Genomic DNA, 25,684 nt, shown 5'->3' on the forward strand with positions numbered 1-25,684 from the left:
TTGCACGATAAATCTCGAAGGGCATAACCAATTTGAACCATACTTTTGTAATATTTTTCGGAGACATAAATAAGGTTAGAATATGGACTATATCGGTCCACTTCTTGGGTACTTCCGGTACAAAAATTTTAAAATCTTTGGCACAAGTGCAGCTTAGGGGCTCTTCTCAGATCGTCATAAACATTTTTGCAGCAGCTGACTGATACTTTTTTTACTTGTTTTACAGTAGTTTGATACATATGTTACATTCTACATACCTACTTAGGTGATTATAGATAGGATCCAATAAGAGGTCCAGGGAGGCTCTTCATTATTTTAACTAAGGATCAAATGTCAGTTAATGCCACATTACAAAACCGTGGATTCCAAATTGAACGCAAAGGGCTATGGAAAGTAGTCTTATATTCGCTTTAGTCGTATATCTTTTCAGTTATCTGGTCCCTGGAATGGCTGCGCCCATAAAGAATCAGGAGCCAGGTGAGTGGGTTAAAAAGATGCAACGTTCTGTGCGGTTCCAATCCACATGCAGCACATGTGTTGGGTATCATGTATCAATTCGGGCCCATTACGAATTGAGGCGATTGCATCTTCAGGATCTTAATCGGGCTAAAGCCACTCGTGTTTGTCTTAACAGCTGGTCTTCTTCTGCTGCCATGGATGGGAGTGGTATACAAGAACGGAATTTAGCCTTAACATCCGCTTACTTAAAATCATCCGATTACATTGCGATCTCTATGCCTTCTGGAGAATGTGGGATTTTAGAAATGTAGAGGTTTAACAGTTCCGGAGATATCACTCCGTCTTGGAGAACTTCCTATTTCACTCTTAGGTTCTTAGACTTCTTATTTCTGAATTCCACAAACGATTGGCGTTCACACATATATCCAACGTTTCAAACAAGGTATCGTAGGCCTTTGATATGTGAAGAGCCACCATGAATTTTCGTTCTGTCAGTTCTTGTTTAGTCCTCGACTGATATGAGATGTATTGATGTTGATATGATGTGTATTGCTGTTGTGATATTGTGCATTTTCCGGAATCCATGTTTATGATGGGCAACTGAGAAACACCCTCTCATCATGCGGAGGAGAGTACCTCTAGAATCTTCGCAAGTGGCGACAGGAGGTAAAATCGGCTTGTACGATTCGCCTTTGTTGGCATCCTTGCCTTGCTTCAGTAGCGGAACTTTTACGGCTTCTGGATGGCTAACGATAAAATACTCAACTCCGGATTCTTCCAGTTTCTTAAGCATTACGAGCGAGCATTATTTCGTGTGCCTCGGACCGCTTTGGATAATTTCGCGTTTCGGATGGCGTCTGCATCTTTGCTCATTGCAAACTGTGGTGGTACCTTCTCGCCTGAGAAGGCTCTTATACGGCATCACACACTCCTCTTCGCCATATAAAGCTCAGGTTGCCCTATAAGCTGCCGGTAATTTAACACCCGCAACTCTTCGAATCGGTAACTGTCATGAAGTACAAGCCGTTCTATAATCCTTCTTTCCCAGATTCGAGAGTGACTTATGACAGATGCCCTCAGTTGACTTAATCCTGTACCAATGTTGCAACTCTCAGGTTGCCCTATAAGCTGCCGAAAAGCTGATTTGCAACTTTCCACGGTTCAGATAAGTACGGCGTCAGAGGTTATGAAGTCGGGCGGTCTATTAACGGAGACGATTAAAAGGTGATCTGAGCAAAGATAAATGACGTGACCTGTCAACCCGTCATTTCCCATGGCACATACCACTGTTGTTGTCACGTGACATGTGACAATATACTATTAACCTCGTACACTTCTGCGTCTTCGTTCAACATGCAAAATGAGGAGCTATAAATTTGCTCGGCTAACGCTGTACGCATCTGCTCATTGCCTAAGATGGAATACCAAAGCTCTTCATGATCATTAGACATCGGATTTTAGCATGTTTTTTATTTTTTATCCGATTGGACTCAAATTTTGGATCTAGGCGTTTCGAGGGTCAATTTTTCGATATTTGGGGTCATATCAAAAATATGCAAAAAATATGCAAAATATATGCAAAAAATATGCAAAAAATATGCAAAATATATGCAAAAAATATGCAAAATATGCAAAAAATATGCTAAATATGCAAGTGTTTTTTTTGACAAAAATCGTCAGTTAAACTTGGAAAATCATCAAAAAAGCATTCTAAATTAAGTTTTTTGACGTTTAACATAGTTTTTTTGCAGATTATTATGTTATTGAGACTCTCCAAAACTCTCGGCCAAAATCGTCTAGCAGAGAAACAAAGGAGCTGGAGTTAGTCATCGCTATTTTTGTTTAGATAAAAGTGCAATTTTTTCTAGTTTTTGGAAAAAGGGTTCGTTTTTTAGCGCAAAATGGGAAAAAGTACTAAAGTACCATTTACGATTCCAGGTTCTGGAATATAGATATAATTAGAAGTATACGTTTTGAATATCCACATAATAGATTTTAATATATTTTATAGTGTTTAGTCCTTTATTCAGTTTATACAGACATAAATTGGCAATTTTTGTTCTTTATGGTCAAAAAGCTTCTTTGGAAAAATGCTCTAACTGTCGCTTTAATATTAGTCCTGTTCCTTTACGTTCAAGAATCTTCAAGTTTTACAACTTTTTACTCGAAAAGCGTTCCTTTACTTCAGACACAATACAATTCATACGGGAGCTGTTTACAACTTTTACTACTTTTGCCGGTTTTACCATTTTCAGAAGTAAAGGAACAGAGCAATTGATGACATGCTTTTAGTTTAATGCACTAAAAATACATAATTTTATAATATCGATCTATGTTGTACACATACAACCACTTAATGCAGAATTGGAAAATGTTCACTCCTCGGCGAAAAGTAATGCATTATTGTTATACCTATCCACGATGAATAATAAGAAAAATGAAGAACGTCCAATGATTAGTGCAAAATGACATCACTTAGAAAAACCACACAATAGAGTGGTAGTGGTAAAATAAGTCAAAAACCTTGGAATTGTCTTTAAAATGGCAAAACCACTCACATATTTCTGCTAGAAAAGTATTTGGAATGCTATAAAATATAGTTCATTCATTCCTGCTACAGGAAAACAATTTTGATAACACAGTCAAAAAGTCATAACCCTTTTGTATACACAATTGTTTAATTTATACCTGTCCGTGTACTCGATAATTTGTACCAATTATTACCAATGCTTCGAATTTTGACAGTTGTTTAATGGTAAAAAAATTGTTTCAGCAGCATTTAGTAAAAATTATCGAGTACAAGGACAAACCTTTCATGACACATTAGTCTTGTTGTATAGGATATAAATATATTAAGAAAAATATTCGCGCAATATTGTCATTAAAGTTGCCAAATGCACTATACACCTAAAAGGCAAAGATTTTTAAGGAATATTAATTTACAAAACCATGAAATTATGCATCTGTCTCTAGGTTTGCTTACATCCTAATGTAAACTTTGAAAACGCCATATTTCTAGCACTACATTTACAATCTGATTGGCTTTTTCTTTTTCCGGATTTTCGAGTAGAAAAATCTCACTAGTTTTTACACGTAGAGCACTTTCATTTAAGTGTTCGTAATTAGCAGTTACAATTTAAAAAAGTATTATAATGTAACTTCCATGAGTGATTTAATCATATAAAATAATTTATTTTCCTTACAATTCGGTAATCCGAACAATTTGGTAGGGATTATCGCGAATCAACTGTATATATGGGAGCAATATCCAAATCTTAATCGATTCTTACCAAAATAGGGATCGCCCTAGGGCCAAAAAATCCCCAATTTATATGCGAAGTGGTCTATAAATGTGACCTGTGCTTTATTTTCAAAAAGACATGGCGAGGTGGATAAGTGCGAATCTATGCAGATCATCAAAAGGAACTGTGGGTCTATTTCGTTTCCTTTTGCATGTTGCAAACTCATTCACTAAGACATAATACCCTTAGGTTATTAAAATATAGTTATCAGTGCAATCATGAATAAAAATTCCGTGCAGAATTTGTTTCCTTTCCCCAATTTCACAATTTTTTATTTCCGTGTTTATGCTCAAAAAGGGAATATTTTTGTCGATTCGACTAGAATACGCCATAATGAAGCGAATCTAGTACTTTTCAACTTTTAATAAATATTGGTTTTAAAAGAATTTCACTTTTAAAAATTATTTTCCGTGTGGAAAATTCAGAGGGAAATATTCATGATGGCACCGTATATATTTGTTATATGTTTTTAATAAAATTTGAAAGATTTTATGTAATATTCAATATTTCCTTAGTCTTATTTTCTAGCTCATTTGTTATTCTGTCAGACACTTTTGGCCGAGCAGAACCTATCAACATATTTGGATACATACATTTTGACATTTCTGATTGAGTTTTTGAACAAATTTGTATTAGAAAGCAACTTATGTTGTAATAAGAAGGCTGGGTTATAGGAAATTTTCTATGTCTTTTAGTCCAGATTTATTGCTGTGGCGGAATAATAACTAATAACATGATAATCTGCTAAGAAATCGACGTTTAACGGCAATAAGCTTAATATAGAACACTTTTTGATGACTTTCCAAATTTAATTTGATGATTTTTGTCAAAAAAATTACTTGCATATTTTGCATATTTTGCATATTTTTTGCATATTTTTTGCATATTTTGTGCATATGCAAAATATGCAAATATGCAAAAAAATAAAAAATATGAGCCTGTCATTGCATTCAGTTTTCTTCAAAACGAATTTTGGTCCAATCAGAATTTTCGTATCTTTATTAATAAAAAAATATGCAAATATGCAAAATCCGATGTCTAATGATCATTAAATTGCGCTTTTCAAATGCCCTGCCAAACCTACTCAACTAACTCTAGTAGCCTAAGCAGAAAAATTAACTTACAAACATATCATATACTGTCACAACAACAACAAGTACCAGACGGTTATTGCTCTTCAAAAGCGAACTAATGTCGGGCATATAACTCAGGCCACAAATATTAAAAATTAAGATACTCTTCCAGTCCCACACTTTACTGCTACCCCCATACATAAGATGTATGGGTCACTAGAGTCAAGCTCAAGCGAGATAGGTCTGTATTGGAAAGACTGGTGTATAAGTCTACTTCGACGATCCTTCCGCAAAACATTGTAACCATCGTAACGTTGCATGTTAAAGGTGACAGCGAGCTTTGTTTCCTGCATGGCCACGGCCTATATGTTTTTCAAATCTACAATTTCGCTGACTTTGTTGCGGAATGGTCTCCGCAATTAAATTGCATGAACGATGAATTACCGAGGCGCTGAACAACAACATTTGGTGTAAGATACTGCATTTTTTTGTTATTCTTGGAGAGACTGAGGGGTGTCCGTCGACGACGATGAATCCACCGTCGAAGTTGAAAACACAATGGTGAGTTTCTGGGCCTGCAAGCAACAACATGATTCCTTCACAGTAGTACGGGATGTGGCTTAGACCAGATCAGCCTCGGAAGTGCACCCATTCTGACATCCATTATATCTCACCGATTTTGACATGTGGAGGATGCTCATCTGGTAAAAGAAACGGTTCTTTGGACCGGGGGTTTTCCCTATCCCAGCACGGATCAAAAGAGCTCAGAGCAGGCACTCGGACATATATTACCGTTCTATGATAAAAAAATATACGAACACAAGTTCTGTAATTGGAACATACAGACTTATATCAATATTTATGGAGGGGGCAGAGGATGATGAGGGCAAAACATGTCTAATCGAAATAATGGTTTTAGACCCCAAGAATGATTGGACGAAATCCGTTTCAGACAATTTGGAGTTGATATAGCCATGTCCGTCCATCTGTCTGGCTGGCTGGAACGTACGATACCCTCGGAACGGATCAACCGATTCGGACCAAAATTTTGCCTACGTAATATTTTGTCCAAACTTAGTTTAAGTCCACTCCTTCGGGTACCCCCCACACAAAATTTCGGTTAAGTTCATTTTAAGACCTGCTTTAGAATCACTTTGATTTCTGTTGTAGCAGCTTGCATTTGCTGCTTCAATTGAGACTGTAAAAGCTTTTTCAGGGGGCAAGATCATACTTCTTGATAAAACAGCCCAAAAGGTGTAAAAACACTTATGGCACCATATGTAGTGGTGGAGAGCACTACAACTCTTGAACTGATCAACGGATTTGGTCCAAAATTTGGCCTTCGTCATATTTTGTCCAAAGTTAGTTTCAGTTCGAAGATGGGCAACAACTACCGGTACTTCACTCCAATATTTAAAAAATTTCACTAAAATGGTATGTACGATATCTCTTGAACTGGGCAATCAATTTCGTCCAAACTTTGGATCTCCTAATATTTTGTCCAAATTTAGTTTAACTTCTAAAATGGTCGATATCGATCTTCTCCTTATAGTACCTCCCCAACAAAAGTTAACAATTGTGTCGATCTCTCCGTAGATGAAAGTTTCAATTCACATATCTCTGTCGGCAAAGCCGACTTATACTTTTTTACTTGTTTCTTAGCCGATTTACTGATGTCTAGATTTTTCCGGGATTCATTTTATACAAAGACTAGCTTCGTTTATCGTAGTTATACCAGGTTCTTGCATATTTAATCCGAGACTCTCTTCCCGGTATTGTCTGGGGTGCATATTTGTTTCGCAGGCAAGTAGTATATCTAGAAGTCATTTCGCTATAAGTCTTAGGGGCTAAATAGTTAAAACCTGGAATTCTATCTTCTAAAGAATGAATAAAAAACATCATTTACAATACTAATTGCAATCAATGCAATTGTTGTACAGTTTAAAAAGATAAACTTTTACAATTCCACGTTGATTGATGATTGTAGTATCTTTGTACGTATCTACACATATTGTACATTGATATAACTGCAATCGACCACACCTTGTCTGCCGTATATATTTGCGGCCATATCAATACAACATGCCAGCCACCACTAAACAAAGAAAAACACATTCGCGCATACCTCGTTCGAAGATTAACATTTTTATCAGTTTGCAAAATACATACCAACAAAATGCATTCATTCGATGGATGTGAAATTGTAAAAATTCTATACGTTACAATGAATGTATTGTGAAGAAGAACAACAATAATTTATAACATTTTTTTGAAAAGAAAGTCGAAAGACTTTTTAAAAGAAAATTTTTGTTTATGTAATTAATGATAATAACATTCCAATCAACGAATAAAATTGTTTCACAGTTTTTGACGCTTTATCAATAAACTAAAATTTATATGTAAATAATAAAAAAACTGAGTAAAAATGAGAACACATAGACACATGAATGAAAGCGGAGTAATCTCTGTGAAAAACTCTATTCTAAATAAGTAAAATGTTCCGTTTTTTTTTTTTCAATGAAAAAAAAACTTAAAATAAAAACATAATTAAATAAATATAAAAATTAAATAAATATATAAAAATATCTTATGAAGTTAAAATTGGTTTCCTCTGAATGAAATAGAGTTTTTTAATACTTTTTTTAATTTTTTTTACTGCAGTAGTTAAAACGCAATTCTCGTTTTTATTTTTTATGTTAATTTTTAAAATTAAAAGGCCATTGGGGATTCAAAATGAATGAAATAAAAGAACAAAGCCACCGCGTTTGTCGTTTTTTAAAGCCTTTTCGTTTTATAGAGCTTTTTAGAGGGTTTTTAGAGCTTTTGAACAGGAGCTCATGGTGATTAGGATGGCTCTCACAGTAACACCCGAGCAAGTACTGCAACGAAAGCATGCCATTGGGTTGCTGTACTGGAAGAATCTTTGTTTCCTCATGTAGATGGTCCACTGAAGACATGAGGAGGCACACAGTTGCAGTTCCTAAGAAGGCATTCTGACAGGTTTGAATATTTTTTAATCGCGTTGCAATTATATGTGGTCAACAAGTGCTGCCGGCTAGGTACTTGAGGACCTTGTTCTTACATCTTAGCATTTTCCAGATAGCTAGGGCATGCGCGAATGACATGAACATGCTGTCGAATGTGACCCGTAGAATAGTTTGTTGTCGGAATTTTGCTATCATCGACCATGTCATTGAACTCTACTCTCACATCTCAGATCACAAAAGAGGAGTTCAGCTTTTCACAAATGACGTAAGAGAAGGCACCTGACGCTAAGATCGTACAATCGTCCGTATATGTTACGACCTCAATACTTTCTAGAGGGGGAGGAATAAGGTTAAACAGTTCCAGAGATACCACCCCACCTCGGAAACTGCCTGTTTCACTCAAGGGGCTTGGATTTACTCTTCCTGAAATCCACGTACGACTGCCGACCACACATATAATTGGTTATCCAACGTTTCAAACTTGGCCGGAGGGCTGTATGCACGTCCTCAAACAACGTGAAGTGCTTGACAGTATCAAAGACTTTTGATAAGTCAAGTACCACCATCACTGTTCTATCACATGGCTTGCTCTAGTTGAGTCCTCGACTAATATGTGTGTAGCTTACAGCGCTGCTGTCGTGTTGTGCTGCTTACGGAGCCCATGCTGATGATCGGCAACTGAATAGCTACTTCTGACGCTGGGGAAGATTAAAGCCTCAATGGTCTTTGCTACGGTCGACAAAAGCGAATCCTTGTCTGGCTTCAGTAGCGGGACCACCCTCCTTACTTTGCAGACTTCGGGAACGATGTGGTGGTTCCTCCACGGCAGGAAGAGATCTAATGCGACGTAGTACTCTTCTCTTGACTTGTCCCTCCCGTAGTGATAGACAAACTGTCGATTGAAATTACTTGTGCACCTTTTCGGATCAGTCGGCGTAACGTCGCCAAACGTGACTGGGGTTTATCTTCCTTCTTTCCAGGGTTCGAGAGTGACTTAACCGTTGCCCACAATTCACTTATTCCGGCTTCAATGTTGCAACTCTTTAGATGATTTAACCAGCTTCCTGACTCTGGGGTCACTGGGGTTGGTACGACGAAGCTCATCACGCTCATAATCCCGTCGCCACTGCTGGGAACTTTGGTCTCACTTCGGGTATTCTACCAGCAGGTATACATCAAATGGCTGCAGCCGTGATGATGTCTCGGAGCATCATTTTTACTACCCGAACATCAGAAGGGTTGGGCAGATCTCTGAAGCGGTGATTAGTGAATTCTCTAAAACTCGACCAGTTAGCCTTCCCATGATTTATGAAAGTTCGCATTCAGATGGAGACAATTATGGGGCGATGGTCTGATCCAAAGTGAAATGATGGTTATATTTGGCGAACGGTGACACTCTCCGTTAATTCTGGTATGGGCGTGCGTAAAGTTATCAATCTGCTCAGCCAGCAATATATATCTCTCGGGTTGTTTTCAATGACCGAATGCCACAACTCAAGATGAGCATTAAAGTCGGGCTAATGTTAGGCCTATAACCTGGAGTAAAGTTATTTATCGGTGGGATATATAGGTTCAGTAATTCTACCTCGGCAACTCCACATCTGACCGCCACCCCCATACATTCCATGTACCGGTCATTAGAGCCAGGATCAAGCGAGATAAGTCTGTATAGAACATACTGGTGCAATAGGAAAGCTAGCTCAACTTTTGGTGCGATCCTTCCTCAGTCCGTTGTAAGGCTGTTAGCTGCAGAACTCTTATGAATCATTAAAACTCCTGAGCTAATCTAAGTAAAGTTTTGATAGGTGTATTTTTGTGTTTTAAATTCATATTTATTTATTTTTTGTGCGTTTATCTTTTTGTCCAATTCGAACATTATGATGATTTACAAATACAAATTCTGAAATCACATTTTTTAATTCGAACTCCTCCGGGTCCTGGGGATCACTATAAACCCGTTCCGTTCGGCATCCCTACATAGCAGTTCTGGTTTATTCATTTTTTTAAGCAATTCATTTAATTTATATTTGTAACTGCAAAATTTCGCAATCAAACTTTATAAGTCCAAATGCCGGTATTTCTATTTATTAAAAATACGAAATGAACGAGTTTGAAATATTCTCGTACTTCCAAAAAAAAACTTTATGGTCGAACACACAGTGTCGCAGTAAGAGTTAAAGTCGTAAACGCACAACTGTCTGACAAACTCTCCAGACAACAACAAAAATGACTATAGCAACAGCAAAATCAACAAAAACGAGAAGCCAAACACAATACCAAAGAAAGCCAAAAGAAGTGTGCCAACAATTTGGAAACAGAACATCGAAAATAGAACTGGGTTAAATTCAAATCAATTCAAATTTTTAATGTCCAGAAACAAAAACTGAAGAAGAAGAAAAACTATGTGAAAGAAAGACAAACAAAACAGCCAATAAATAAAAGCAGAAATGAAACGAAAGAGGTCTGGCTAGTTGGTTGGTTGCCGCTTTATTGGAGGAAACAGTCAATAAATTCCGATTACTTTGTTTAGAATTAAAAGAACAAAGAAAAATAAAACTGATGACCATAATAAGCTTGATGTTGAGGTCGACAATGAAAAAGAATGTTAAGCTCATCTTACGGTATCTTATAATAATTATGTATCTTTTTATACCCTCCACCATAGGATGGGGGTATATTAAGTTTGTCACTACGTTTGTAACTACTCGAAATAATTATTGTAGACCCCACAAAGTATATATATTCTTGATCAGCGTGCAATTCTACATCGATATAGCCATGTCCGTCCGTCTGTCCGTCTGTCTGTCTGTCCGTCTGTCCGTCTGTGGAAATCACTCTAGCGTCCAAACGGATTGACGTAGGTTGATGAAATTTTGGGAAAATATGTTATATTTACGTAGGACTTTTGGTATTGAAAGCGGGCTATGTAGGTCCACGCTTTCGTATAGCCCCCATACAAAATGACGCGTGACGCGTCGTCGTTTTAAGGAATTTTTAAGATATTTGGCCCATTTTACCACCGAATTGGTTGTAATTTGGTACTTTGTGTCTCCAGAGGCCAAAAAATATTTCTACCAAAGTTGGGTTATATAGGTCCACGTTTTGGTATAGCCCCCATATAAGACCCCTTATAAAGTACGCGTCATTTTAATAGATTTTGAATGTATTAGACTCATTTGACAACAGAATTGGTTGTAATTTGATATTTTGTGTCTCCAGAGGCCAGAAAACATTCCTACCAAAGTTGCGTTATATAGGTCCACGTTTTGGTATAGCCCCCATATAAGACCCCTTATAAAGTACGCGTCATTTTAATAGATTTTGAATGTATTAGACCCATTTGACCAAAGAATCGGTTGTAACTTTGTATTTTGTGTTTCCAGAGGCTAAGAAACATTTCTACCATAAAATGTTTATATAGGTCCACGTGTTGATATAGCCCCCATAATACAATATCTCCCGATTTTCGATATTTTGAACGTTTTAGCCTCATTATCACACCGATATGGCTGAAATTTGGTATTTAGTCTTCTTTAGGCGTATAAAACTTTCCCCCAGAAATTTGTAGGTATAGGTCCACGCCATCATATAGCCCCCATAGAACGGTACCTTCCGAATTTCGGTATTTTGAAGGTTGTGGCCACATTAATCCACCGAAATGGCTGAAATTTGTGGTGGAGGGTATAAAAAGTTCGGCCCGACCGAACTTAACGCTTTTCTTACTTGTTTTACTTTAAGTTTAAACGTTAAGATAAGGCTTTGTAAAATGATTTTAATTTGATTCAAAAAATGAAAAAAATTGTTTAAATTTTATATGCAGAACTGGGAATTTGCCAATATACTTTTACCAAAAATGGTTCTTGACATGTTTGTTTGTCATAGAATGCTATGATGATATAGACAATGTTAGCTGTCTTGTTTAATATTAGCGATGGCCTATCTGAGGCCATTTCGCACAAGACTCTAGTTAAAATTTAGATGCGGTGTACATGCTGAAAAACACAGCGCAACACGAACAAAAAATAATTTCGATTGGAACAACATTGACACAGATATGAGCCCTGGGAGAGAAAAAATTATTGTGTTTTGTATGTAACTTTGAAACTTGGATTGGATTTAAGTACGCGATACTGTAATTAATTCAGCCGCTTTACTCGGAGATCAAAGGTCAAGTATGGTCATTCTGTAAGTAGAAGACAAAAGATTGGCAGTAAGAAGGAAAGTAGATATCAAATAGTTAGGAAACAGATAGAACTTCCAAGAGGAAGTAGTCAGTTGATTGTAAATAGTTTAAAGCTCGAAGGCGCTCAGGGTACATTCGCCACAACCTTTTAAGGCTTGAGGGTCCAAACTTGAAGATTCTGTTCCGAGTGTTATTTAACACTGGACAGTGTCGTAGTAGGTGCTCGTCGATGGTCTCTGTCTTCATTTCATCCGCCTGTAGCAATTGACATTGTTTTCACCACACCAACAAGTTCTGGACCCTACATAGCAGTGTTCCGTGATGATCCTTACAAACCTGATATCTTACATGTGTTGGGTATCGTACCACCAATTCGGGCCGAACATAAATTCAGGCGACTGCATCGTCCGGATTTTAACTGGGCTAAAACCACTCGTGTTTGATTTGATAGCTGGCATTTTTCTGCTGCGATTGATGGGCGTTGTCTCCGAGTATGGCATTCACACTGTACCTTTGAACTGCCTGCACAACTGCATCAGTGTGAATCTTATTCAAGCCTGCCTGATAGGCTCTTTGGTCTAGAGGTTCTCGCTTATACCTTTAAACCACTCTCCAGATCATGAAAACCTCTCCTGATATGCTTGAGTGGGGGAAGCCTTTCCACTAGATCGTGACAGGGATGTTCACGGTATCGGTAAAATCTTCGTCTCCTCTGAAAGATGGTCCACTAGTGTCAAGCGAAGGCTCTCTGTTGCAGCGGTATTTTGGGATGTTTGAATATTTTCCACTGCGTAGCGCTAACATTTGCATATCACACCGGCTCCGTATAGCTTTCCGCAGACTGGGCTATTGCTTTATAAGAGGTCAACAAGGTTTCTTTGTCAGCACCCAAAGTGCTGCCGGCCAGCGACTTGGGGACAGTTTTGCCGAATTTGACGATTTTTTGGCACAAAATTGAAAAATTAAAAAAAAAATAAAAGACAATAACTATACTTTTACCAAAAATGCACGAAAAGCTTTAACCCACTTAGCGCCGAGAATTTTAATTTTTGCGAGAAAACTTTAAAATTAAATAAATTTTTTTTTGAGACTTTTAAAGAGTTTTTTAAAAAATAACTTTTTTTCTAAAACGTATAGTTTTCTTGTAATCGAAACTTCTTTTAAAAATGCCGAAAACTTGAAAGGGTAATATAGGAGTATTCTTACATTACAATCCCTTGGGTTTTGATTGAGAAAATACTCTTACTATATTCCTAACAAATCCCTGAATTTATTTAAATTTTTCACCAAAAGTCGAAAATTACAAAAAAGTCGATTTTTTTAATTGCTTGTGTGGGCCAAATCAAACTTTATAAGCGTGGAATGATAGACAACAGACAATACTACAACAAAATGCAAAAAACCCACCAAAATGTGCTAAAATGCCTGAGTTTTACGGCAATTTTTGGCAACCATTTTTTGTGCCGTTTAAACGACCAGTGGCTTTAATTGGGTTAACTCGATTCAATGAGCTTTTTTAATGTTTTATAGCAATTTCCGGACGGATTGGCGATATTTAGGCACATATCAAGAATACATGTTTTCATATTTTTTGATCCGCCTTCGAATTACATCAGCTGAAAATTTTCGTTTAGGATTATTAATGGACCAACCTACTAATGGCCTCTTAAGGCGGTCAGTTTTTCTATCGATTTCCGAATGTCCAACAACAAGCAAGCGATATTTGAGCTAAGCTGTCATTCAAAACTGGCAATGTGTACCCAGCTTGCTTACTGCATTACTGCAAACTCGATAACCATAGAGAAAACTATCATCTTTTGAAAGCTGTCTTTATAGCGGTATTTAAGTGAGATTGGGTTAGATTTATTGCTGTGGATTGTATATCTTATGTTGTCAGGCCCATGGGCAAAACTATCAGCGAAAAACGGTAACCAAACATAGTTTGGACCATGTTGACGATTTTCCAAATGTTGTTGACGATTTGACTTTTTGATTTTTTTGACGATTTCCGATTAAAAAATTGAGCATCTTCTTCCTACTTCTGATCTTGTCGCAAATAACTGTGGCTTGAAGACTTAAACTGGGGGTAGTTAATGGTCGGAATCAGGACACCATAGACCAATATGTTCAGGAGGAGCCTTATACGGCACTACGTCAGCTATGTAAACATTTAACCTACACATACATATGTCATCGACGATAGGACCAAACGCCAAGATCGTACGGAGGCTAACGATAGATTGAGAACACTTGTCAAATACTCAACTCGGGGTTCATCCAGTTTCTTAAGTATGTATTACCATTGAAATTTCTTGTGGGCCTACGCCTTGGATGATTACACATTTCGGATGACGTCTGCAACATCGCTCATCGTAAATTGTGGTAGTACCTACTCGGCTGGGAGGGCTGTTATACGATGTAGTACACTCCTCATCGCGCTGTCACAAAATGTTGTTTGTATGTTGCATTCGTTGTAACTCAACGAAACATAGCAGTGGAGAAGGTTTGTCTTGGTTTTGCAAACACTTTCGGCGGGATTGTGTGAGGTAGCCAAAGAAAAACTTCTCATTGAAGTTTTTTTGTTCACCTTTATACTTCAAGCTGACGATTGATGTTTGGATATAAAAATTTGTTGTTGAAGAAGTTATTATTATAAAAATAACTTCGGTAGAGAATATCCACAAACAAGGGAACTGATGAGATGCTATGGCGAGGATCGAAACTAGTCTTCCCTGCCTTACACCTTGGCGAACAAACTTTCTCCACTAATAAATTAGTTGTTTTAAAATATTAAAACAACAACAATGGGATTAAGCCTGACTATTTTGCAAAAAAAAAAATTAAAACAGCTATCCTAATAAAAAAAAAATGCCACCATTATTAGTTATTTTTCTACATTACGAAGCCATTCAATATTGTCCCTTCTACTATCTCGTATTTATTACTTTTCCTCCATTTGTTGTTTATGCGTGTGTTTGCATTTTCCATTGGATCTGGTTGCATTTCGTTTGAACATTGTAGAACATCCTAGATTCAGGATTTTAGAACAGTCTATGCTGAAGCGAGCCAGTATAAATACGGGTGAATAGCAGGTGGCTGAGGGCGTTGTAAATCAAATCGCGAATTAAAAGTGAAGTTGTGAACAGAGAAGTAAAGTAAATATGTATGTGTACTCATTAGATACAAGCCGTAAAATCAACGGGTTTCTGTTAAACCCAATTCCGTAACAACATTTTATGAACATTGGTATTCTATATACTTACATATGTAGCAATACGTAATATTGCCACAACCACAAATGATTGTAGCAACAATAAATGTTTTTAAATATTTACAATATCTTATTTTGTTTGGGTCGCCACTTAATGCTAAACCCTGATAACATTATCATTCATCAGATTTTTTTTTAATGTGTTCTGCCATTCTTCTCAAATAATTCATTTTTTAGTAAATTATAAAAAGCACAAAAATTGACAAAATGTATTACAAATAAGTAGGTTTTGTAAATAATGCGTTACAAATTCTCCAACGACCCAATTTGAACAATGTTTATTTGTTTTTTGTTTCACATTTATATTATATCTTCACTTTGTCATTGACATGTGCGAAAATCCACCTAATATGGATGGAAGCATATTAAGAAAAAAATCAAAGAAAGTAAACAAAGTAGGCGCTATTTCTTGCCATCTTTCTCACAACGCACAGAGTCTCACATGTGTTTCGTAGCTCATTACTTGCGCGTACATACTCGCTCGCACTTACATGCTTAGTTGACTCACTGGCTCGCTAACTAACCAACCGACCACAAAACAACAATTAAATTGGCTTATACACAGAAGAGAGTTTCATCAAGAATTTCCGCCCAAGTTTTATGGCGTGGAGGAATAGTTTTCGCAACATAGCTTAAAATGGCAAAGACAACAAAAACCACTTCAATTGACACAATAATAAATCACTTTAGTGTTTATTAGAGTGTGCCGACGTATGGTAGAAAAATGAATCAATTAAGAGCACAGCAGCAGCTTTAAATTAATTTGAAGCTATTCACGTTGTGAAAACAAGATTTAGGTCGAATAAAATAATTATAAAATAAAATTATTTCTATGTTTTATATATCATTGTTACTTATAAATTTTTCTTATTTCTATTTTCAGGTAAGACAATGCTATTCTGTAATACAAGGTAAATTGGTTTGATTTTTATCCTGTGGAATGAATAAAAAAAGAAACATTACCTCAATACATGCAGAAAAATGCCTCTCTAACATATGTCCCAGAAATATTTGGCAGCAAACAAATTTGTTTGCAACCACTCCCAAACATAACATATGCTTGGGTCCTGCAAACAAATTTATGTTTGGGTGCAAACAAATTTATGTTTGGGTGCAAACAGATATTTGTTTAGATAAAATATATAAACATAAACCCAAAAGCCACAAAAAAAAACAAACACATGCACCAGTGGGCGCTTACTGAGAGCAAGGGAACGTAAATTTCAATGTACAACACATTGAAATGCAAGCTCTCTTGCTCGCCAAAGAAATAGATAACAGACTTTAATAAAAGAAAAACGGAATGAAATAATTTAGAAAAGGTCACACTTTTAAAAAGAAAAAAATATATATATAGAAACATCGTTGTACACTTCTCGTTGGTTGTGAAATAAAACACATTCTCCCCAAAGTTGAAATCATCAGCGGGAAAGTGGTATCTGGAATCAAATGATTATATAATGTAATAAATAGGTACATCCATATTTCAAATATACATATGTACATATGTATGTATGCATGTATATGAAAAATGTATTGATGTAATTACCAATAATAAATGCGTTTTCTTTTTTGTGCAATAGAATATTTCCATTCAACTTTTTGATTCAATTATAAAACAATTATAAAATGTATTGGGCATTTAATATTCAAAAAACCAACAAACCAACAAAAAACACCAAAAACTGATTTATTCACTCTCTTTACCGTCTTTACTCAACGATTGTATTTAGAAAACTAAAGAAAAAAATAAGAAGTAAAAAAGTATCAGTCGGCTTTGCCGACAGAGATATACCCTCAGCCTGTGCAAATTGAAACACTTTTTTCACAAACAACTTATGTAAATTTTGGTCGTATGAACCGACAAAAATGTTGATTAGGATTAAAGTTCAAAAATTTTGCGGAAAACGTACTTAAAGGAATGGACCGACATAAACCATGGGGCTGATCTATATCTGGTAGATATTATGAGAATGTGCAAAGTATGGACCAAATCGGTCACTCCCAATTTTCCGAACATTTTCGAACTTTTGTGGGGGAGGTACCGGAAGGAGTGGACCGATATAATCCATCTTTGAACTTGAAGTAAGTTTGGACAAAATATTACGAAAGCCAAATTTTGGACCGAATTGGCAGATCCGTTCGAGAGTTATCTTGCGCTCCAACCACTACACACGGTGTCATAGGGTTTTTTGTAATTTTCAGGCTATTTTCTCAGGAAGTATGGACTTGCCCCTAATGAAACTTACAGCGTCGTATAGAGGACAGCGAATACAACTTGCGAAACAAAAATCAAAGCGATTCGAGACCAGGTCCTAAACTGAACTTTTCCGAAATTTTGTGTGCGAGGTACCCGAAGGAGTGGACCGATTGAGTCCATATTGGAACCTCATCTAAGTTTGGTAGAAATTACACGATGTGCAAAGTATGGACCAAATCGGTTATTCCATTCGAGAGTTATCGTGCGCACAAGTTTTGCGACAATTTTTGAACATTTGTGGGGGAGGTACCTGAAGGAGTGGACCTATATGGCCCATCTTCGAACTTAAATCGAATCTGGAAAAAAATATTTCGATACCCAAAATTTGAACCGAATCGATTGATCCGTTCGAGAGTTATCGTGCGCACCAGCCTGCCAGACAGACAGACGGACGGACATTGCTAGATCTACTCAAAATTGTCTGAAACGGATATCGTACAAACATACTTGGGGTCTAAAACCATTATTTCGAAGAGGCACATTTTTGGTCGTATCAAAGTGTAAATACCCTCTTTAGCCTAAAGGCTGAGGGTATAAAATAAGGTTGGTTAACTGAAAGAAACAGAAAAAATTACTGCTTCTGGAAAAAATCGCAACAACAACAAAGCACGAAACACACGCGATTGCTATACACACCACCAAAGCAAAAACAACCTTTTTTAACCTCCCGTCTTCGCTTCTGCGTCTTCTATTACACCATACACACAGCACTTTATTAAAAAACAGCATTCCGCAGCCGCGAGAGCCCTTTTGTTACTCCCTTCAACAAAAATCCTCTCTCCACACATAACAAATATGTTCTAACATAAAAAATATGTTGGTACTTACTTACTTAGCTGGCCCATTACAGAACATTTGTTCTATAGGCCGAACTAAGAAGAGATCTCCATTCCTCTCTATTTGTTGCTTTGCACTCTGGAATACCGCGCCTTGTCATCTCATCATCCACTTGTTTGCGCCATCTATTCCTTGGCCTGCCAATTCTGCGTGCACCGCCATGTGGCATGTATTCATACGCCTTTTTAGCGGGTTCATCATCGCTCATTCTTATGATATGGCCTAGCCAACGCAATCGCTGCATCTCGATACGTTTAACAATATTGATGTCGTTGTATAGCAGATACAGCTCGTGGTTCATGCGACGTCGATATTCACCGTCAACGCAGATTGGTCCGTAGATATATGTTGGTACCCAAACAAATAAGTTGAGATCTGTAACAAAATGTTGCAAACATATTTGTTTGGACCCCAACCATATTATGTTTGGATCTAAACATATATTTGTTTGCAACCAGTCTCAAACATACATTGGTTTGGATCCAAACATATTTCTAATATATATTTTTTGCGTGTAGAGAAGATCCTAGAGGCACAACTCCTCCCCATGATAAGAAGGAGATTCCCAGTTGCCTAACATGAGTATGGATTCCGGAAAATGCACACTACTTCAACAGCCGAACAGTAATTGTAGCTATTGACCAAGATGTTCAAGAACATAGAGAAAACTTCCCTCCAACGGTCCCAGGTTCAAACCTAAGCCGGGGCAGCCGGGCTCATGTTATGAATTTTTATTTAATTGTTGTCTTATTAGGACGAAGGTCATTTATTTGTGAGAGTTTTATTTAATTGAATTAATTGAGCTATCATGACCTAAGGAGTCTGTATTGAAAAAGTGATATCTAAGCCACTGCCAATCTATTGAACATCCGAATTGGATGACATTACAATTCATGAAGGAAAAGCACCTTCGATTGTATATATGTGTGTATTGAAGAATGACTCTAGGAAGACCAGAGACACTAGGTTGACTTGGTAGCAAAAAGGCTTCAAAAATACTTCACAACTGCAAATTTGCAATAAGTTTAGTATATATACCCAGCAAAATTTGAAGGAAGGGGTTCTTTGCGATGACGTGATTTCATGTCATCTTTTGCATTGGTTCAAAGGAAGTCGTGAAAGATCCGATCTTTTCATTAGGATTTGAACCAATGCAAAGGAAGTCGTGAAAGATCCGATCTTTTCATCAGCATTTATACCCATTCCATCGATCCAATAGAGATGATGTTTGTGTTTTTATTTACACACCTGTTTATTTTCATTTTGGTATGTTCCAGTACTGCAAAAATCTACTAATTTTTACTATTTTTTCCGATAACATAAAGGAAAAATTGTTATCGTAGTAAAAATTAGTAGATTCTTGCTGGTTCTGGAACAGACCAAAGACAACTAAAACTTCTAAACAATTGGTATTGTATGAAGCTCGAAATGTCTGCAATAAAAATGAAGTCCCAATCATCGAGCTAAAAATAGAATCGGACTGCACACATTGCTATTTTAAAAGTTCCCTTGTCTGTTATAAATCTGACATACATAGAACGAAATCAATCAAATCTCGCTTCTAGGAATTTGAAAAAAAGTCCGCAACGAAAAGGAACAAGAATCTGAAAATAAAGAAGAAACGACTTTTTGGAAAGAAACAATTAAAAATAAATTAATTAAGCATAAATGGTATATTCCAGAAAAAGTCTCTCCTCCCCATTCGTTACATTTTGTTCTTAGAGATCCCTAGAGCAAGCCGGGTTGTAGATCCCTACATATTTTCGTCACTAAAGCCTTTACCTAATTAACTGCGAGTTGCGTATGCGTTCAAAAAAACAAAATACATGTATTTGTTTTTGTTTTCAATTTGAAATACATGTATTTTGTTTTTGTATTTTTGAACGCACACGCAACACGCAGTTAATTAGGTAAAGGCTTAAACAAAAGAGTATAATACTATGTTTACATTTACGAAATCAACTCGATTTCAACTGTCAATTCCATTGCTCAAACGTCAAATGAAATCCAATCGATTTCAGATGAGTTTTCATTTGACGTATACACAAAGGAATTGACAGATGAAATCGAGTGGATTTCGTAAATGTAAACATAGTATAAATTTCCAAAATGTTGTTATAAAATAATAAAATTATAAAATAAAAGTAATTTACGAAATAAAAATACTTAAAGGAGTGCATTTGGAGTCCATGTCGAAATCTGAACTGGTGATGGGAAGATAATAGAAAAACCTTTTGTAAGATGAAAGAATATCAGTTGCGGAGAACGGAGGAAGTAATCTTATGCGTTGCAGCGGTGGTGATTACATTGCAATTTTGGATGTAAACTTTTTTGCTGATCAATTAATTGTAGTTATTTCGTGAATTCGTTTGAATTAATAAAGAGTTTTGTTTGTCCATATTTCAATAGAGCATTTCCATTTTCCAAACAAGACATGAAAATGTCATGCCAAGGGGTTGGTGAAAATGACATGTTAATGCATTGGTTAAAATGACATGCCAAAGCATTGGTGAAAATGACATGTTAATGTATTGGTTAAAATGAAATGCTTAGGATCCAAAAAAGAACGTCATCTTTTGGGGGTCACGCTCATATAAAATTCATGAGTGAAAATGACAAAAAGATGACATGCCAGATCACTTGCACCCATGATTCAACTCATGATTTTTCATCGAAGATTTTACTGGGTACAAGTTTTCAAACTCAGCATTTGTCTAGCACCACATCTGATATGCCTGATGAGCTGAATAACCACCAGTGAGACGATCGTAGCATATTGGTTGGATGTATGTGGACTTCGCTAGATATCCCTTTTTCAATACAAAACTCCTTAGGTCATGATAGCTCAATTATTTCAATTAAAAAAATATGTATATGGTTGCTTAAAATGTTATTATAGTCTCCAACACACAATATATGGTTGCAGCAACAATGTGTATTATATCACAATTACAATACCTATTATGTTCTCAAAACCTGTTTCCTGTGAAATTCATACGTTTGACTTCCTTTAGCCAAATTCAGAACTTCTTTATGGAAACCGATTAGCAAACATATTTACAAAAAAATACCTCAACAATATAATTGTTACAACGCTAAGGCGGGCTACTCGTTCACATTACCTAGAAGAAACTCCCTCGAAGTAAACTGTTTTGAGTGGTGGTGGTATTATTTTCGCACAAATATGCAATTTATTCACCCAAACAAATAGTTATGTTTATCCAACCAAACATCTACAACTACGTGCAGCACGTTTAAACATTTGTTTGTCTGTCTGTCTTATCGTTATACTTGTTGCCAATATTTTTTTGTATGTCACAAAATGCTATATGTATGTTTGTCTTTTAAATTGAGTGTAGGCTGTTGTTGTTGTTGCTGTTTCTTATGGGTCTATATTTTGCTTGCAAATGTGCGCTCCCCAACTAACTGCCCTGGCATGGAAAAACAAGTTGTACAACGATTTTCCTTTTTGGCGACAACTACACTCCATATGTGACATCAAAAGCAACAAACAAAGAAAAAAAGCAGCAACAGCAATGTGTGATGGTGAAATTGTGTCACCAAGCTTAAATTAAAGCGAATCTTGTGTGTATGTGTGTGTGCCCGACTAACTTACATTAACTACCAACAGCTAAACTAATAGTGGCAGTACAGAGCTGTGACAGCCAACCAGCCAGCCACTTAGCTTTACCGCATAACTAGTGCCAAAACCAACACTAAACTAGTCGAAGACCGACCACCTGAATTAGACTCCAAAATCAGAACCAGAACCTGAACGACAGAATAAAAAATTGTAACAAAACATAGAAAAACAGGTTGGTCGTTAAATGATCCGATGATACATTAACGCGCTTAAATTCTTTCTCTGTTCACATTGTTTGGGTCTCTTCTTGTTCATTGGTTGGCAATTAAGGAAAGTTGTTTTTGGTTTGGTGATTATTGATGGTGTTGGCGGTAACGACGCCAGTGACTAAAAAACACATTCCACTGTTACATGATTACATTTTAAGTAACTTGCGACTCATCAGCCAGTGTTGCAGGGGTCGATATAACCCAGTTCTTACTTTCCTCTCCCATCACATCAGCTGTGTATCTGTGGTCTTTTCATTTTTGCTAAGCTATGTTTAATTCACGCATTACATTCCGGGTTTAGACTCACTTGACCGTATCGCCATATGTGATACCACCACAGGAACAGAGTAATAATGCTAGAAGACCCTTATTATATTAATTGGTATACATTGATATCAAATGAAAACTTCATGCTCCATAATTTATTTCTGAGCTAAACAAACAGTCGATCATAATTTGATTATGTTTTTCAAGGCCGAACTAATGATCGTTCTCTGTGAACGCGGACACATACTATCCATAGAAACGGATTACATGGAACAAACAGTAAGAACGTGAATACGCATTCATCTGGAATAAAATGTTGAAAACTTTACTTCTCAGAATCTTCAAATTTTGTCCAACAAAATCTCAAATATGGATCCTGAAACTAGTTTTCTGTTCTAGTTCTGCTTAATCTGGCTCTGCATCTATCTCTTGTTCTAGGAATTTGGCTGCTTTGATGGGATGTAACCACAAAGCTACTGGAGATAGTTGAATAGGTTTGGCAGGGCAGTTGAAAAGGCGAAGTGTGTCGTGCGGTCCTGCGCCCCATGCTGGGCAGATGTTTTGCACGATGTCAGACGGTAGTTGTTTATGGCATATGCGACTGCATCTGTTTCAGTGCTATTCAAACCTGATAGGCTTTGATAGGCTTGCTGATATAGGGGGTTTCCCTTGAAACGTTGGACCTCTCTTTCTCGATTATGAATATCCCTCCTGCCATGATCCCTGACATTCTTCAGTCAGCTCCAAGCAGTTGTGCAGCAAACATTAAAATGCGATTAAGCATGACACCGACGAATTGCACAATCATCCTTATACGTTACGATCTCAAAGCCGTCTGGACGGGATGAAATGCAGGAGAGGTACAAGTTAAACAGTTGCGGATATATCACCCACCTTGGGGAACTCCCTCCCACACTATGGGGCTTGAACTTCTTGTTCCTGAATTTCACGTATGACTAGCTTTCACACATTCAATTGGTTATCCAACGTTTCAAACCGAAGGATAGAATGTTCAATGTCTTCAAACAGCATGTAGAGTTTGACAATATCGAGGTGCACAGTTTGCTCTGTTTGAGTCGTCGACTAATTTGTCTGGAGATGGCATGTAGCGCTGTTGTCGTGGTGTTCTGCTTACGGAACACATGGTGATTATCCGCAACTGTATAGCTATTTCTGACGCTGTGGAGGAGTAAGACCTCATGAGTCTCTACTATGGTCAATCAAAAGGAAATCGGCCTGTACCATTCACCTTTGCTGGCATCCTTGCGTAGCTTCAGCAGCGAAACCAACCTGCCCACTTTCCAGACTTCCGGAACAATGTGGATGGCTAGTAATAGGTTAAGAACTTTGGTGAGATGCTCGACTCCTGGCTACCCAATGTCAACTCTCTGACTCTGGGGTCATTGGGGTTGGCTCGACGAAACTCATCACGCTCATTTGCTAATCCCGTCGCCTCTGCTGGAAAGTTTGGTCTCACTTCGGGTATTCGACCAGCAGGTATATGGCGAGCGGCTGCAGCAGTGATGATGTCTCGGAACGTCCTTTCCGCTACCCGAACATCAGAAGGATTGGGCCGTTCTCTGAAGGGGTGATTGGTGAACTCTCTGAAACTCCGCCAATCAGCTTTCCCATGATTGACGAATGTGCGTCGTTCAGAGGTGATGAAATCGATTGGTCTGCTAATGGAGACAATTATGGGGAAATGGTCTGATCCTAGGGAAATGACGAGTTTCCAGATAACGTCATTTGTCAGACCAGGTGACCCGAGGGTTATGTCTGGCGAATTGTGATACTCTCCTCGAGTTTTGGTAGGGGCGCCTTATTGATGGAGCAAAACGTAGAACTATCAATCTGCTCAGCCAGCGCTGTACCCCTCTGGTCGCTTCCAATGGCCGAATGCCACATCTCATGATGTCCATTAAAGTCCCCCATGACCAGACGATTATGACCTTCCAAAAGCCGGCTAATGTCAGGCTCGTAATCTGAGATACAGCTATTTCTCGGCGGGATGTAAATGTTCAGCAACTCTATATCGACAGTTCCACACCTGACTGCTACCCCAATACATTCCATGTACGGGTCATTATAGACAGGCTCAATCGAGATAGGTCTGTATGGGACAAACTGGTGCAATAGGAAAACCTCCACTTCTGGTGCGAACCGTCCCTAATACGTTGTAGCCATCACAACGCTGTAAGCTACAGTTGTCGTTGAGCTTGGTTTCTTGCACCGCCGCGACCTTGATATTCTTCCGACTCATGAAGCCCACTTTATCGTCGATTTTACCTCGGAGTCCATTGCAATTAAATTGCAAAAAAGGATGAATTTTCTGAGATTGGGACAACAACGGCTGGTGTTAAATGATGCGTGTGCGGATGCTGTCGAGGGGACTACGGGGGAGTTTCGTAATCTGACTCACTGGGGACTGTGGTCACGCAGCATCATAGTCCCTCACGTGGACAAGTCCAGAGCAACCTTAGATGATCCCACTCCCGACATCTAATGCATCTCACCGAAGGCTCGACTTTGGTGAAGATGCGGATGTGACAAACCGACCACAAATTTATTGGTCCTGGGTTTCCTCCGTCCCGGTACGGATCAAAAGAATCCGGAGCAGGCATTCCGGGGTATGTTCCTCCCAACACAGAAAAACTAAACAAATACAGGCATATGTACACTGAGGTGGCAGCCGCTGGTCGGAACACTGATGTTGTGTGGTTCCGGGTCAATCCGGTACGAGAGAACCTGCTGCCGTGGGATTGTGTAGTGCTTTGTCGTGCTTTCTTGACAAACGCCGTGTTTCGTCGTGTCGTGCCGAAAAATTTTAGGGCTACATACGACAAAATTTAGCAGGATCATGCCCCAGGATATTACCATATCTTCGGGTTAAAATTCGAAGCATTGCCAGAGAAACCGACCTCATAATTTGGTGGTTGTGTGTGAATGGCTTCGGCTTTCCTATTTCATTTGCAAAACATTTCGATCGTTCAGCTCAACTTTAATGACAAATTAATAAATTTGGGTATTGTTGATCTAACAAAAGAGGATTTAAATATTTGTTTTCTGCATGTATCCAATACATGAAGAGAGCGTTCAACTTCCCGCACTTATATTTCCCCGAAATTTCAACTGTCTTCGTGCCAATGACTTCAGGTAACGTAAAAGAGCGTGTCGGGCATTTCCATATACACGT

General features: G+C 37.7%; 1 protein-coding gene across 19 annotated transcripts in view; it reads left to right on the plus strand.

Annotated features, from left to right (window-relative positions):
* LRR (capping protein regulator and myosin 1 linker 1 leucine rich repeat protein) overlaps positions 1 to 25,684 on the plus strand; it is a 241,654-nt gene that overhangs the window by 82,953 nt on the left and 133,017 nt on the right. The gene's annotated exons all lie outside the window — the stretch shown is intronic.

Source organism: Musca autumnalis, unplaced genomic scaffold (assembly GCF_047663935.1).
Source record: "Musca autumnalis isolate F117 unplaced genomic scaffold, ASM4766393v1 scaffold_5, whole genome shotgun sequence".
Lineage (NCBI taxonomy): Eukaryota > Metazoa > Arthropoda > Insecta > Diptera > Muscidae > Musca > Musca autumnalis.